The sequence below is a fragment of the Drosophila miranda genome (assembly GCF_003369915.1).
Source record: "Drosophila miranda strain MSH22 chromosome Y unlocalized genomic scaffold, D.miranda_PacBio2.1 Contig_Y1_pilon, whole genome shotgun sequence".
In the NCBI taxonomy this organism is placed as follows: domain Eukaryota; kingdom Metazoa; phylum Arthropoda; class Insecta; order Diptera; family Drosophilidae; genus Drosophila; species Drosophila miranda.
In genome coordinates, this window is record NW_022881603.1 from 25,002,616 (window position 1) to 25,018,204 (window position 15,589).

Below are 15,589 nucleotides of genomic sequence, written 5' to 3' on the forward strand. Positions count from 1 at the left end.
GTTAGAGAGAGACAGGGCGAGAAAAAATGAAATTGTTTTCTTGATGCTGGCTATAATAATAATACGATCCAATTCAGATTCCGCAGTCTTAAAGAGATGGTCATTCTCTACAATTCTACGTTTTTGGTTTTCTCATATCTTTAAAATTGTGGATGCCACAGATTTTCGTCCTTTGTGGGGGCGGAAGTGGGCGGAGCGAAGTTATGAAATATTTTTGTAGCAGTGACATATCACAGAAGTCTGGGTCCAAAACATCGTTGCTCTAGCTCTTATAGTCTTTGAGCACTAGGCGCTGAAGGGGACGGACAGACGGACGGACGGACAGACGGACAGACAGACAGGGCTCAATCGACTCGGCTATTGATGCTGATCAAGAATATATATACTTTATGGGGTCGGAAACGATTCCTTCTGGACGTTACACACATCCACTTTTACCACAAATCTAATATACCCCAATACTCATTTTGAGTATCGGGTATAAACGAGGGGGAACGTTGTGAGTTGCTGCGGACACCGCATCTCTACAGTTATACCCGATACTAAGTCAGTATGGCTCTCCTCCGGCAGACGCCGCTAATATTAAACGACACGACAAGGAGTGCGTGCGAGAGAGACAGAAAATCAGTCTGAGCGTGACGTCGGGCGCTGCGTAGCCACTGCAAATTGATTTGTTCCTATTGGCTATAAAAATGATCTGATCTGATCCAGATTCAGCAATCTGATAGATATGGTCATTATCTATGATTCTGCGTTTTTAGTTTTCTCGAATGTGCAATATTGTGGATGCAACAGATTTTCGTCTTTTGTGGGGCGGAAGGAGGTGGGGTGAAATTTTGAGATATACGTTTTATAGTGAGATCTAACAGGAGCGCGGATACCAAATTTGGTTACTCTAGCCTTAATAGTCTCTGAGATTTGTGAATATCCCCAGATTTTCATCCTTTGCGGGGGCGGAAGGGGGTGTGGCGAAATTTTGAAACAAACTCGTCTCGGTCCGATATATTAGGAGTGTGGATACCAAATTTGGTTGCTCTAGCTTTTGTAGTCTCTGAGATCTAGGCGCTAATGTTTTACTCTAAGCAAAGCCGCCTATGCTACGTGTGTGTTAGAGAGAGACAGGGCGAGAAAAAATGAAATTGTTTTCTTGATGCTGGCTATAATAATAATACGATCCAATTCAGATTCCGCAGTCTTAAAGAGATGGTCATTCTCTACAATTCTACGTTTTTGGTTTTTTCGTATCTTTAAAATTGTGGATGCCACAGATTTTCGTCCTTTGTGGGAGCGGAAGTGGGCGGGGCGAAGTTTTGAAATATTTTTGGAGCAGTGACATATCACAGAAGTCTGGATCCAAAACATCGTTGCTCTAGCTCTTATAGTCTTTGAGCACTAGGCGCTGAAGGGGACGGACAGACGGACGGACGGACAGACGGACAGACGGACAGACGGACAGACAGACAGACAGACAGGGCCCAATCGACTCGGCTATTGATGCTGATCAAGAATATATATACTTTATGGGGTCGGAAACGATTCCTTCTGGACGTTACACACATCCACTTTTACCACAAATCTAATATACCCCAATACTCATTTTGAGTATCGGGTATAACGAGGGGGAACGTTGTGAGTTGCTGCGGAGACCGCATCTCTACAGTTATACCCGATACTAAGTCAGTATGGCTCTCCTCCGGCAGACGCCGCTAATATTAAACGACACGACAAGGAGTGCGTGCGAGAGAGACAGAAAATCAGTCTGAGCGTGACGTCGGGCGCTGCGTAGCCACTGCAAATTGATTTGTTCCTATTGGCTATAAAAAGGATCTGATCTGATCCAGATTCAGCAATCTGATAGATATGATCATTATCTATGATTCTGCGTTTTTTGTTTTCTCGTGTCCTCAATATTGTGGATGCAACAGATTTTCGTCCTTTGTGGTGGCGGAAGGGGGTGGGGCGAAATTTTGAGATATACGTTTTATAGAGAGATCTAACAGGAGTGCGGATACCAAATTTGGTTACTCTACCCTTAATAGTCTCTGAGATTTGTGAATATCCCCAGATTTTATCCTTTGCGAGGGCGGAAGGGGGTGTGGCGAAATTTTGAAACAAACTCGTCTCGGTCCGATATATTAGGAGTGTGGATACCAAATTTGGTTGCTCTAGCTTTTGTAGTCTCTGAGATCTAGGCGCTAATGTTTTACTCTAAGCAAAGCCGGCTATGCTACGTGTGTGTTAGAGAGAGACAGGGCGAGAAAAAATGAAATTGTTTTCTTGATTCTGGCTATAAAAGATATTCCATCTGGTTCAGATTTTGCAGTCTAAAAGATATGGTCATTCTCTACGATTCTGCGTTTTTGATTTTCTCGTATCTTTCAAATTGTGGATGCCACAGATTTTCGTCCTTTGTGGGAGCGGAAGTGGGCGGGGCGAAGTTTTGAAATATTTTTGTAGCAGTGACATATCACAGAAGTCTGGATCCAAAACATCGTTGCTCTAGCAACATCGGACAGACGGACAGACAGACAGGGCTCAATCGACTCGGCTATTGATGCTGATCAAGAATATATATACTTTATGGGGTCGGAAACGATTCCATCTGGACGTTACACACATCCACTTTTACCACAAATCTAATATACCCCAATACTCATTTTGAGTATCGGGTATAAAAAAAACGAGGGGGAACGTTGTGAGTTGCTGCGGACACCGCAACTCTACAGTTATACCCGATACTTAGTCAGTATGGCTCTCCTCCGGCAGACGCCGCTAATATTGAACGACACGACAAAGAGTGCGTGCGAGAGAGACAGAAAATCAGTCTGAGCGTGACGTCGGGCGCTGCGTAGCCACTGCAAATTGATTTGTTCCTATTGGCTATAAAAATGATCTGATCTGATCCAGATTCAGCAATCTGATAGATATGGTCATTATCTATGATTCTGCGTTCTTAGTTTTCTCGAATCTGCAATATTGTGGATGCAACAGATTTTCGTCTTTTGTGGGGGCGGAAGGGGGTGGGGTGAAATTTTGAGATATACGTTTTATAGTGAGATCTAACAGGAGTGCGGATCTTAATAGTCTTAATAATAGTCTTAATAATCTTAATAGTCTCTGAGATTTGTGAATATCCCCAGATTTTCATCCTTTGCGGGGGCGGAAGGGGGTGTGGCGAAATTTTGAAACAAACTCGTCTCGGTCCGATATATTAGGAGTGTGGATACCAAATTTGGTTGCTCTAGCTTTTGTAGTCTCTGAGATCTAGGCGCTATTGTTTTACTCTAAGCAAAGCCGGCTATGCTACGTGTGTGTTAGAGAGAGACAGGGCGAGAAAAAATGAAATTGTTTTCTTGATGCTGGCTATAATAATAATACGATCCAATTCAGATTCCGCAGTCTTAAAGAGATGGTCATTCTCTACAATTCTACGTTTTTGGTTTTCTCATATCTTTAAAATTGTGGATGCCACAGATTTTCGTCCTTTGTGGGGGCGGAAGTGGGCGGGGCGAAGTTTTGAAATATTTTTGGAGCAGTGACATATCACAGAAGTCTGGATCCAAAACATCGTTGCTCTAGCTCTTATAGTCTTTGAGCACTAGGCGCTGAAGGGGACGGACAGACGGACGGACGGACAGACGGACAGACAGACAGGGCTCAATCGACTCGGCTATTGATGCTGATCAAGAATATATATACTTTATGGGGTCGGAAACGATTCCATCTGGACGTTACACACATCCACTTTTACCACATATCTAATATACCCCAATACTCATTTTGAGTATCGGGTATAAAAAAAACGAGGGGGAACGTTGTGAGTTGCTGCGGACACCGCAACTCTACAGTTATACCCGATACTTAGTCAGTATGGCTCTCCTCCGGTAGACGCCGCTAATATTAAACGACACGACAAGGAGTGCGTGCGAGAGAGACAGAAAATCAGTCTGAGCGTGACGTCGGGCGCTGCGTAGCCACTGCAAATTGATTTGTTCCTATTGGCTATAAAAATGATCTGATCTGATCCAGATTCAGCAATCTGATAGATATGGTCATTATCTATGATTCTGCGTTTTTAGTTTTCTCGAATCTGCAATATTGTGGATGCAACAGATTTTCGTCTTTTGTGGGGGCGGAAGGGGGTGGGGTGAAATTTTGAGATATACGTTTTATAGTGAGATCTAACAGGAGTGCGGATCTTAATAGTCTTAATAATAGTCTTAAACAAACTCGTCTCGGTCCGATATATTAGGAGTGTGGATACCAAATTTGGTTGCTCTAGCTTTTGTAGTCTCTGAGATCTAGGCGCTAATGTTTTACTCTAAGCAAAGCCGCCTATGCTACGTGTGTGTTAGAGAAGTGGGCGGGGCGAAGTTTTGAAATATTTTTGGAGCAGTGACATATCACAGAAGTCTGGATCCAAAACATCGTTGCTCTAGCTCTTATAGTCTTTGAGCACTAGGCGCTGAAGGGGACGGACGGACAGACGGACAGACAGACAGGGCTCAATCGACTCGGCTATTGATGCTGATCAAGAATATATATACTTTATGGGGTCGGAAACGATTCCATCTGGACGTTACACACATCCACTTTTACCACATATCTAATATACCCCAATACTCATTTTGAGTATCGGGTATAAAAAAAACGAGGGGGAACGTTGTGAGTTGCTGCGGACACCGCAACTCTACAGTTATACCCGATACTTAGTCAGTATGCCTCTCCTCCGGCAGACGCCGCTAATATTGAACGACACGACAAAGCGTGCGTGCGAGAGAGACAGAAAATCAGTCTGAGCGTGACGTCGGGCGCTGCGTAGCCACTGCAAATTGATTTGTTCCTATTGGCTATAAAAATGATCTGATCTGATCCAGATTCAGCAATCTGATAGATATGGTCATTATCTATGATTCTGCGTTTTTAGTTTTCTCGAATGTGCAATATTGTGGATGCAACAGATTTTCGTCCTTTGTGGGGCGGAAAAGGGTGGGGCGAAATTCTGAGATATACGTTTTATAGTGACATCTAACAGAAGTGCGGGTACCAAATTTGGTTACTCTAGCTTTAATAGTCTCTGAGATTTGTGGATGCCCTAGATTTTCGTCCTTTGCGGGGCGGAAGGGGGTGTGGCGAAATTTGGACACGAAACGGTCAAGGTCCGATATCAAGGGGTGTGGATACCAAATTTGGTTGCTCTGGCTCTTATAGGTTCTGAGATCCTTGAACTCATATTTTTCAATTGACAAAACCGACCATGAAACCTGTGTGTTAGAGAGAGACAGAGCGAGAAAAAATGAAATTGTTTTCTTGATTCTGGCTATAATAATTATACGATCTGGTTCAGATTTTGCACTCTAGAAGATATAGTCATCTTCTACGATTCTGCGTTTTTAGTTTTCTCGTATCGTCGAAATTGTGGATGCCACAGATTTTCGTCCTTTGTGGGGGCGGAAGTGGGCGGGGCGAAGTTTTGAAATATTTTTGTAGCAGTGACATATCACAGAAGTCTGGATCCAAAACATCGTTGCTCTAGCTCTTATAGTCTTTGAGCACTAGGCGCTGAAGGGGACGGACGGACGGACAGACGGACAGACAGACAGGGCTCAATCGACTCGGCTATTGATGCTGATCAAGAATATATATGCTGTATGGGGGCGGAAACGATTCCTTCTGGACGTTACACACATCCACTTTTACCACAAATCTAATATACCCCAATACTCATTTTGAGTATCGGGTATAAAAAAAACGAGGGGGAACGTTGTGAGTTGCTGCGGACACCGCAACTCTACAGTTATACCCGATACTTAGTCAGTATGGCTCTCCTCCGGCAGACGCCGCTAATATTGAACGACACGACAAAGCGTGCGTGCGAGAGAGACAGAAAATCAGTCTGAGCGTGACGTCGGGCGCTGCGTAGCCACTGCAAATTGATTTGTTCCTATTGGCTATAAAAATGATCTGATCTGATCCAGATTCAGGAATCTGATAGATATGATCATTATCTATGATTCTGCGTTTTTAGTTTTCTCGTCTCCTCAATATTGTGGATGCAACAGATTATCGTTCTTTGTGGTGGCGGAAGGGGGTGGGGCGAAATTTTGAGAAATACGGTTTATAGTGAGATCTAACAGGAGTGCGGATACCAAATTTGGTTACTCTAGCCTTAATAGTCTCTGAGATTTTTGAATATCCCCAGATTTTCGTCCTTTGCGGGGGCGGAAGGGGGTGTGGCGAAATTTTGAAACAAACTCGTCTCGGTCCGATATATTAGGAGTGTGGATACCAAATTTGGTTGCTCTAGCTTTTGTAGTCTCTGAGATATAGGCGCTATTGTTTTACTCTAAGCAAAGCCGCCTATGCTACGTGTGTGTTAGAGAGAGACAGGGCGATTGGATTGGATATTGGATATTGGATTAATGGATTGCTAATTATTTACTTTTAATCGTTATAAAAATTGCTATTTATTCTTACATGCCACCGCCGACCTGTCTTCTTCATCCCGTGCTGCTCGGACCCTCCTTGGCCTGGGTGAGTTCTCCCGACCCGGATGACTTTTACTCAATCCTTCCTCCCTTTCCAGCTCGCCCTCTGCCCTCAATGCGGGCCGCTTGCCGCGATTCCGCTCGTGAACAATGGGTCCTCCGACCCTCCGCCCGGGCTGGAATCTTGGGCTCACATCCCAGGGCAACTCCTATGCGCCACCGGCGCAGGTGACAGGTGTCTCCCTCACACAGTGGCTCGGACCCGAGGATCATCCGACTCCTCGCCCGGTAGTCCACGCATGAGCGGCACCCGTCGTTCCGGCCCGACGCTCGTAGTTGCCCCGTGAGTCCGCGTTGAGGCGTGAGCCTGGCCCCTGGGTTTTTCCTGGTCATCCGCTGTCTGAGATTACACTCCCCGACCCTGGATTCGCCTCCCAGCTTTGGGTGACGCGTTTCCTGTTCAGGTTTGCTGAGCTTTTCCTCTTCTCGTTTTATTTTCCTTTCTTTTTACTAATTTTCGCTTTTTTCAGATTTCTCCAACCACAGTCTTCCTGTTCGCCTTTTTTTTTTTTTTTAATCTAAGTGCACAAGTCCATCACCCTGCGTGCTGACGAGTCTCGTGCGTGTCCTGCGCGGCACCCTTCCCCAGTGTCCTGCGTGGCACTCTACCGTTCCTGGTCCTGCGTGACCTTTTAGGGCGACCTATTACAGCCATTCTCCTTCACCCCTGTGTCTCTCTCTCCTCGGGTTGGGGTTTCAGATCTCGTATGTGTGCCGTTCTCTTCTTCCTGTCGCCCTCCTTTCTTAGGTTGCAGATAACCGGGTATATAAAGTCCTCTATCTGGTATGGCCCATCGCAGTGGTATAGCAGAGAAAACTAAATATTTTTGATTGGGGAAAATGTCCTTGATCCTTGATAAGGACTACATTAAATCGGGGACATTTTTCCGATCACAGGAAGCCGTCGCACGTTCCGATCGATCCAAAAATAAGGGAGAAAACTAGATATGTATGACTGGGGATGTTGAAGTCCTTGCCGAAGGATCAAGGAGCTTTTCTCATCACGGCAGGCCCTGGAACGCCTCGATCGGGCCTCAAATAACGGAGAAGTCAAGATATATATATCTTGAGAAAATATCCTTGATCCTTGGTCCTTGATAAGGACTCCATCAAATCAGGGACTTTTTCCGATCACAGGAAGCGGTCGCACGTTCCGATCGGTCCAAAAATAAGGGAGAAAACTAGATATGTATGACTGGGGATGTTGAAGTCCTTACCGAAGGATCAAGGAGCTTTTCTCATCACGGCAGGCCATGGAACGCCTCGATCGGGCCTCAAATAACGGAGAAGTCAAGATATATATATCTGGAGAAAATATCCTTGATCCTTGATCCTTGGTCCTTGATAAGGACTCCATCAAATCAGGGACTTTTTCCGATCACAGGAAGCCGTCGCACGTTCCGATCGGTCCAAAAATAAGGGAGAAAACTAGATATGTATGACTGGGGATGTTGAAGTCCTTACCGAAGGGTCAAGGAGCTTTTCTCATCACGGCAGGCCATGGAACGCCTCGATCGGGCCTCAAATAACGGAGAAGTCAAGATATATGTACATATGTATATGTCTGGAGTAAATATCCTTGATCCTTGGTCTTTGATAAGGACTCCATCACATCAGGGACATTTTTCCGATCGCAGGATGCCGTCGCATGTCCCGATCGGTCCTCAAATAACGAAGAAAACAACAAAAGTTTTTGTTGTCAATTGTTGTACAAAATGTATTCTTGTTGTTGTACAACTTTCAACTAGCGACCGCTCAAATGGCCAAAAACGGGAATTTCAAATCTCGGATACCAGGCGAACAGAAATCTGCACAAGGTCACTGGTCTTTCTTAAATTTTTTTATTTTTCCCGCCATTTTTCAAATTCCAAAATTTTTCAACGTTTTTTCATATTTTCTTTAGCCACTTTTTCCGTTCTTCGGCCGCTTAAAATGGTGGAAGACGAGAATTTCACGTCTGGGATACCAGGCGAACAGAAATTAGCAGAAGGTCCCGGTTTTTTAAAATTCCTTTTAATTTTACTTTTCTGTTTTTCCATATGTTCGTTTTTCAAGAATAAATTTTGTACAGCAATTGACAACAAAAACTTTTGTTATTTTCTCCGATATTTGAGGCCCGATCGGGACATGTGACGGCATCCTGCGATCGGAAAAATGTCCCTGATGTGATGGAGTCCTTATCAAGGATCAAGGATATATACTCCAGACATATATGTATATCTTGAGTTCTCCGTTATTTGAGGCCCGATCGAGTCGTTCCATGGCCTGTCGTGATGAGAAAAGCTCCTTGATCCTTCGGTAAGGACTTCAACATCCCCAGTCATACATATCTAGTTTTCTCCCTTATTTTTTGACCGATCGGAGCGTGCGACGGCTTCCTGTGATCGGAAAAAGTCCCTGATTTGATGGAGTCCTTATCAAGGATCAAGGATCAAGGATATTTTCTCAAGATATATATATCTTGACTTCTCCGTTATTTGAGGCCCGATCGAGGCGTTCCAGGGCCTGTCGTGATGAGAAAAGCTCCTTGATCCTTCGGCAAGGACTTCAACATCCCCAGTCATACATATCTAGTTTTCTCCCTTATTTTTGGATCGATCGGAACGTGCGACGGCTTTCTGTGATCGGAAAAATGTCCCCGATTTAATGTAGTCCTTATCGAGGATCAAGGACACTTTTTGCCCAATCAAAAATATTTAGTTTTCTCTGCTATACCACTGCGATGGGCCATACCAGATAGAGGACTTTATATCCCCGGTTATCTGCAACCTAAGAAAGGAGGGCGACAGGAAGAAGAGAACGGCACACATACGAGATCTGAAACCCCAACCCGAGGAGCGAGAGACACAGGGGTGAAGGAGAATGGCTGTAATAGGTCGCCCTAAAAGGTCACGCAGGACCAGGAACGGTAGAGTGCCACGCAGGACACTGGGGAAGGGTGCCGCGCAGGACACGCACGAGACTCGTCAGCACGCAGGGTGATGGACTTGTGCACTTAGATTAAAAAAAAAAAAAGGCGAACAGGAGGACTGTGGGTGGAGAAATCTGAAAAAAAGCGAAAATTAGTAAAAAGAAAGGAAAATAAAACGAGAAGAGGAAAAGCTCAGCAAACCTGAACAGGAAACGCGTCACCCAAAGCTGGGAGGCGAATCCAGGGTCGGGGAGTGTAATCTCAGACAGCGGATGACCAGGAAAAACCCAGGGGCCAGGCTCACGCCTCAACGCGGACTCACGAGGCAACTACGAGCGTCGGGCCGGAACGACGGGTGCCGCTCATGCGTGGACTACCGGGCGAGGAGTCGGATGATCCTCGGGTCCGAGCCACTGTGTGAGGGAGACACCTGTCACCTGCGCCGGTGGCGCATAGGAGTTGCCCTGGGATGTGAGCCCAAGATTCCAGCCCGGGCGGAGGGGCGGAGGACCCATTGTTCACGAGCGGAATCGCGGCAAGCGGCCCGCATTGAGGGCAGAGGGCGAGCTGGAAAGGGAGGAAGGATTGAGTAAAAGTCATCCGGGTCGGGAGAACTCACCCAGGCCAAGGAGGGTCCGAGCAGCACGGGATGAAGAAGACAGGTCGGCGGTGGCATGTAAGAATAAATAGCGAGTCGTTCCATGGCCTGTCGTGATGAGAAAAGCTCCTTGATCCTTCGGTAAGGACTTCAACATCCCCAGTCATACATATCTAGTTTTCTCCCTTATTTTTTGACCGATCGGAGCGTGCGACGGCTTCCTGTGATCGGAAAAAGTCCCTGATTTGATGGAGTCCTTATCAAGGATCAAGGATCAAGGATCAAGGATATTTTCTCAAGATATATATATCTTGACTTCTCCGTTATTTGAGGCCCGATCGAGGCGTTCCATGGCCTGTCGTGATGAGAAAAGCTCCTTGATCCTTCGGTAAGGACTTCAACATCCCCAGTCATACATATCTAGTTTTCTCCCTTAGTTTTGGATCGATCGGAACGTGCGACGGCTTTCTGTGATCGGAAAAATGTCCCCGATTTAATGTAGTCCTTATCGAGGATCAAGGACACTTTTTGCCCAATCAAAAATATTTAGTTTTCTCTGCTATACCACTGCGATGGGCCATACCAGATAGAGGACTTTATATCCCCGGTTATCTGCAACCTAAGAAAGGAGGGCGACAGGAAGAAGAGAACGGCACACATACGAGATCTGAAACCCAGCCCGAGGAGCGAGAGACACAGGGGTGAAGGAGAATGGCTGTAATAGGTCGCCCTAAAAGGTCACGCAGGACCAGGAACGGTAGAGTGCCACGCAGGACACTGGGGAAGGGTGCCGCGCAGGACACGCACGAAACTCGTCAGCACGCAGGGTGATGGACTTGTGCACTTAGATTAAAAAAAAAAAGGCGAACAGGAAGACTGTGGTTGGAGAAATCTGAAAAAAAGCGAAAATTAGTAAAAAGAAAGGAAAATAAAACGAGAAGAGGAAAAGCTCGGCAAACCTGAACAGGAAACGCGTCACCCAAAGCTGGGAGGCGAATCCAGGGTCGGGGAGTGTAATCTCAGACAGCGGATGACCAGGAAAAACCCAGGGGCCAGGCTCACGCCTCAACGCGGACTCACGAGGCAACTACGAGCGTCGGGCCGGAACGACGGGTGCCGCTCATGCGTGGACTACCGGGCGAGGAGTCGGATGATCCTCGGGTCCGAGCCACTGTGTGAGGGAGACACCTGTCACCTGCGCCGGTGGCGCATAGGAGTTGCCCTGGGATGTGAGCCCAAGATTCCAGCCCGGGCGGAGGGTCGGAGGACCCATTGTTCACGAGCGGAATCGCGGCAAGCGGCCCGCATTGAGGGCAGAGGGCGAGCTGGAAAGGGAGGAAGGATTGAGTAAAAGTCATCCGGGTCGGGAGAACTCACCCAGGCCAAGGAGGGTCCGAGCAGCACGGGATGAAGAAGACAGGTCGGCGGTGGCATGTAAGAATAAATAGCAATTTTTATAACGATTAAAAGTAAATAATTAGCAATCCATTAATCCATTAAATAGCAATTAAAATAAACAAGAATAAAGGGCTAAATAAAAATTGTGAATAAGCAAAAATAAAAGGGGGGAATAAAAAGCAAAATAATCATGAACGGGAAGGGGGTGGGTCCATCAAAGATGGAAAAGTGTTATCCATGAGCCAACAGAGAAACGCGGCGAGAACACAACAGTATCCAAAAAAAAGGGATAAGGCGAAATCGGATAGAGAGCGGAGAGCGCGACGGCACTCACACAACCAGGGGAAAGATGCCGTTAGAGAGCGCGGCCGGCAGAGAGACGAGGCTGAGGGCCATGAGTACAAACGCAACAACCGTTAGAACCAGGCAGGAGAGACCGAAACACGGAGCACCGGCACCGGTAGAGGGAACGATTGGCAATGCAACGCGTGTATATAGGCGGGTGGAAAACGGAACAGCGAACACTTGAAGGTAATTATCACCAGAAAGAACGCAAGAAAAGTAGCAAGAATAAAAAAATGGAGATGAAACGCGGGCTCAACCACGACGATGGCAGGAAGAAGATGGAGGATATTAGGGCCTTCCTGGAGGAGCAACAGGCGATCGTGGGAGAAGGGGGCTATCGCGCCGATACTTCTCGTCAGCGACGGGAGTCTCTGCTCTCGCGTAGCGACGAGGAGGATTGGTGCGATGGCTCCCAGTTCCTTCAACTGCTGGCCTCGCCGTTGGTGTCACCGGCGCCATCGGGGCACGACTCGGTGTCGCCGACGGTGTCATCGGATGAGGAGGAGGAGGACGACGACGAGGTCATATGCACCGACGGCCCGCGCGCGCCAACCGCTCAGGTGAAGGCCAGATGGAGACGGCAGCAAGGGGCGGAGCCGGAGACGAGGAATGGAAGGCCGCTGATCCTGCGCGACAAAATCGAGGCGGTGAGGCGGAGGTTTCAGGAGGCGACGCCGGAGGAGAAGCGCCGGATGCACCAAGTGCTGGAGAGGGCGCGGGCGATCAGGCGGCGGAGGGACTAGCGGATGGAGGCGCGGCGGCGACAGGCGGAAAGAGCCGCCAGTACGGAGGAGCACGGCCAAGAGAGCGACGAGGCGCCGCCACCCCCACCATTCCGGGTGGTGCTGCCGCCGATGCAGCCCCGGACCGACGAGGCGGAGACCGAGGGAACGCCGCCCCAGGCCACGGGCAAGCAGGCTACGAACCCCGAGGCCGAGTGGCAGCGGCGGCTGCAGCAGGCCGAGGAGGAGGAAGGCGAGCTGTGGCAACCTACGCCACCGGCCGAGGATGACGAGGGCTCCGAGAGGCGGCAGCCGCAGGCCGAGGAGGAGCAGCACCAGCAGCACCAGCAGCAGCAGCCCCAGCAGCAGCAGCAACAGCAGCACCAGCAGCAGCAGCAACAGCAGCACCAGCAGCCGCATCACCAGCAGCAGGGGCAGGAGCAGTGGCAGCAGCAACCACAGTGGAGGGGACCGGAGGCGGCCGTAATGGGACCGTATGTATCGCAGGAGGTGCGGACCGCCGTGCGCCAGGGGATGGTGTGGCACCACCAGACCCTGCACATCACGTGGGCCTCGGGGCCCGCCCCGAGCGAAGCCCAGCCAGAGGCCGGCGCCCGGGTGTGGGAGGAGTGTCAACGCGGCAGCAACAACAGGGACCCGCGGAGGAGAAAACCCGGACCCGCCCCCACGACCTCAGCGGCAGCAATGGCGACGGCGGAGGCAGCGACGCGGACTGCAGAAGCGGCGAAGGTGACAGCAGAGACGCAGGCCGCGGAAATGGCGACGGCGGCCCAGACGGCGACGGCGGTCCCGACGGCGACGGCCGAAGCAGCGGCAGCCACGGCGACGGCGGAGGCGGCGATGCGAACGGCAGAGGCGGCGACGACGGCAGCAGGGACGCAGACCGCGGAAACGGCGACGGCGGTCCAGACAGCGACGGCCGAGGCAGCGGCAGAGGCGGCGACGGCGGCAGCAGGGACGCAGACCGCGGAAACGGCGACGGCGGCCCAGACGGCGACGGCCGAGGCAGCGGCAGAAGCAGAGACGCGGGCCGCGGAAACGGCGACGGCGGCGACAGCACCGACGGAGGTGGAACTCGAGGCGTGGGAGCGCGACGGCGGCCGAGCGCCCGGCTCTGAAGCGGCAGGCCTCCTGCCGGAGCCCTGTGCAGGACCGAAGCGACCGGCCCTGCAACGGCAGAGCTCGGCACCGGCAGCCACGGTCCACTGGACGGCGATCCCGCGGGAGGAGTGGCCGGCGGCGGTGGTCCGCGCGCAGACCCAGATTCGCCTCGTGGGTAGGAGGGTGAAGAAGCTGGTGAGCGAGCGGGGTACCCGGTACCGCATTGCGATGTCGGCCACACGCACGGAGGTGTTCCGTGAACAAAAGTAAGGAAAAAAAAGGGGAAAGGAAAAAAAGAGCAAAAAGGAAAAAAAAGAAAACAAGGGCGAAACAAGCGGGAAGGAAATGAATAAAGAGAAGACAAAAAAGAGAAAAGTGGAATACTTACTGGGGAGAGATATCGAGTGGATCGCCTAAACGCCCCTACACCTTATCGATAGGCGGGGATTCGGCCCCAGCCAGAAAATTGCAAGGGCTGGCAGCGCCGCCCGAGCAAAGGCGCCAGAGGGCGCCAGGGCGCCCGTGATCCCAGATGCAGTAAGGAGCGCGCGTAAAATGGGGCCGTTTGAATGGGGAAAGCACACTCCGTCGCAAGGTCGCGGAAAAGGGGGGTGTGAGGAACCGCGGTTCCCACAGGCCGAATTCGACCAAAGCATAGCCGGATAAAGGCGGTGGGACGGTCGGATAAAGGCTGATGGCTGGCTGGATAAGGCGAAGAGGCCAAGGGCCCCGAGAGGAGAAGTGTCCCGAAATGTCCTTGATCCTTGATAAGGACTACATTAAATCGGGGACATTTTTCCGATCACAGGAAGCCGTCGCACGTTCCGATCGATCCAAAAATAAGGGAGAAAACTAGATGGGGATGTTGAAGTCCTTGCCGAAGGATCAAGGAGCTTTTCTCATCACGGCAGGCCCTGGAACGCCTCGATCGGGCCTCAAATAACGGAGAAGTTTCTTGAGAAAATATCCTTGATCCTTGATCCTTGGTCCTTGATAAGGACTCCATCAATTCCACGGCAGGCCATGGAACGCCTCGTGATGAGAAAAGCTCCTTGATCCTTCGGTAAGGACTTTAACATCCCCAGTCATACATATCTAGTTTTCTCCCTTATTTTTGGACCGATCGGAACGTGCGACGGCTTCCTGTGATCGGAAAAATGTCCCCGATTTAATGTAGTCCTTATCAAGGATCAAGGACATTTTCCCCAATCAAAAATATTTAGTTTTCTCTGCTATTTATGAACCGATCTGGGCGTGCCACGCCTTTTGGTAATCGGTATAGTTTCCCCAAAACAGGACACAGCAAGGATGATTTTTCAATAAATTTATTCATCATAACTTAGCTTAGTATAATTCGAATTCGGCCTGTGGGAACCGCGGTTCCTCACACCCCCCTTTTCCGCGACCTTGCGACGGAGTGTGCTTTCCCCATACAAACGGCCCCATTTTACGCGCGCTCCTTACTGCATCTGGGATCACGGGCGCCCTGGCGCCCTCTGGCGCCTTTGTTCGGGCGGCGCTGCCAGCCCTTGCGGCCACTCCTCCCGCGGGATCGCCGTCCAGTGGACCGTGGCTGCCGGTGCCGAGCTCTGCCGTTGCAGGGCCGGTCGCTTCGGTCCTGCACAGGGCTCAGGGCAGGAGGCCTGCCGCTTCAGAGCCGGGCGCTCGGCCGCCGTCGACCTCTCCGGTGCGGGCCACACCCACGGTCTGCGCTTCCACGCCTCGAGTTCCACCTCCGTCGGTGCTGTCGCCGCCGTCGCCGTTTCCGCGGTCTGCGTCCCTTCTGCCGCCGTCGCCGCCTCTGCCGCTGCCTCGGCCGTCGCTGTCTGGACCGCCGTCGCCGTTTCCGCGGTCTGCGTCCCTGCTGCCGTCGTCGCCGCCTCTGCCGTTCGCATCGCCGACTCCGCCGTCGCCGTGGCTGCCGCTGCTTCGGCCGTCGCCGTCG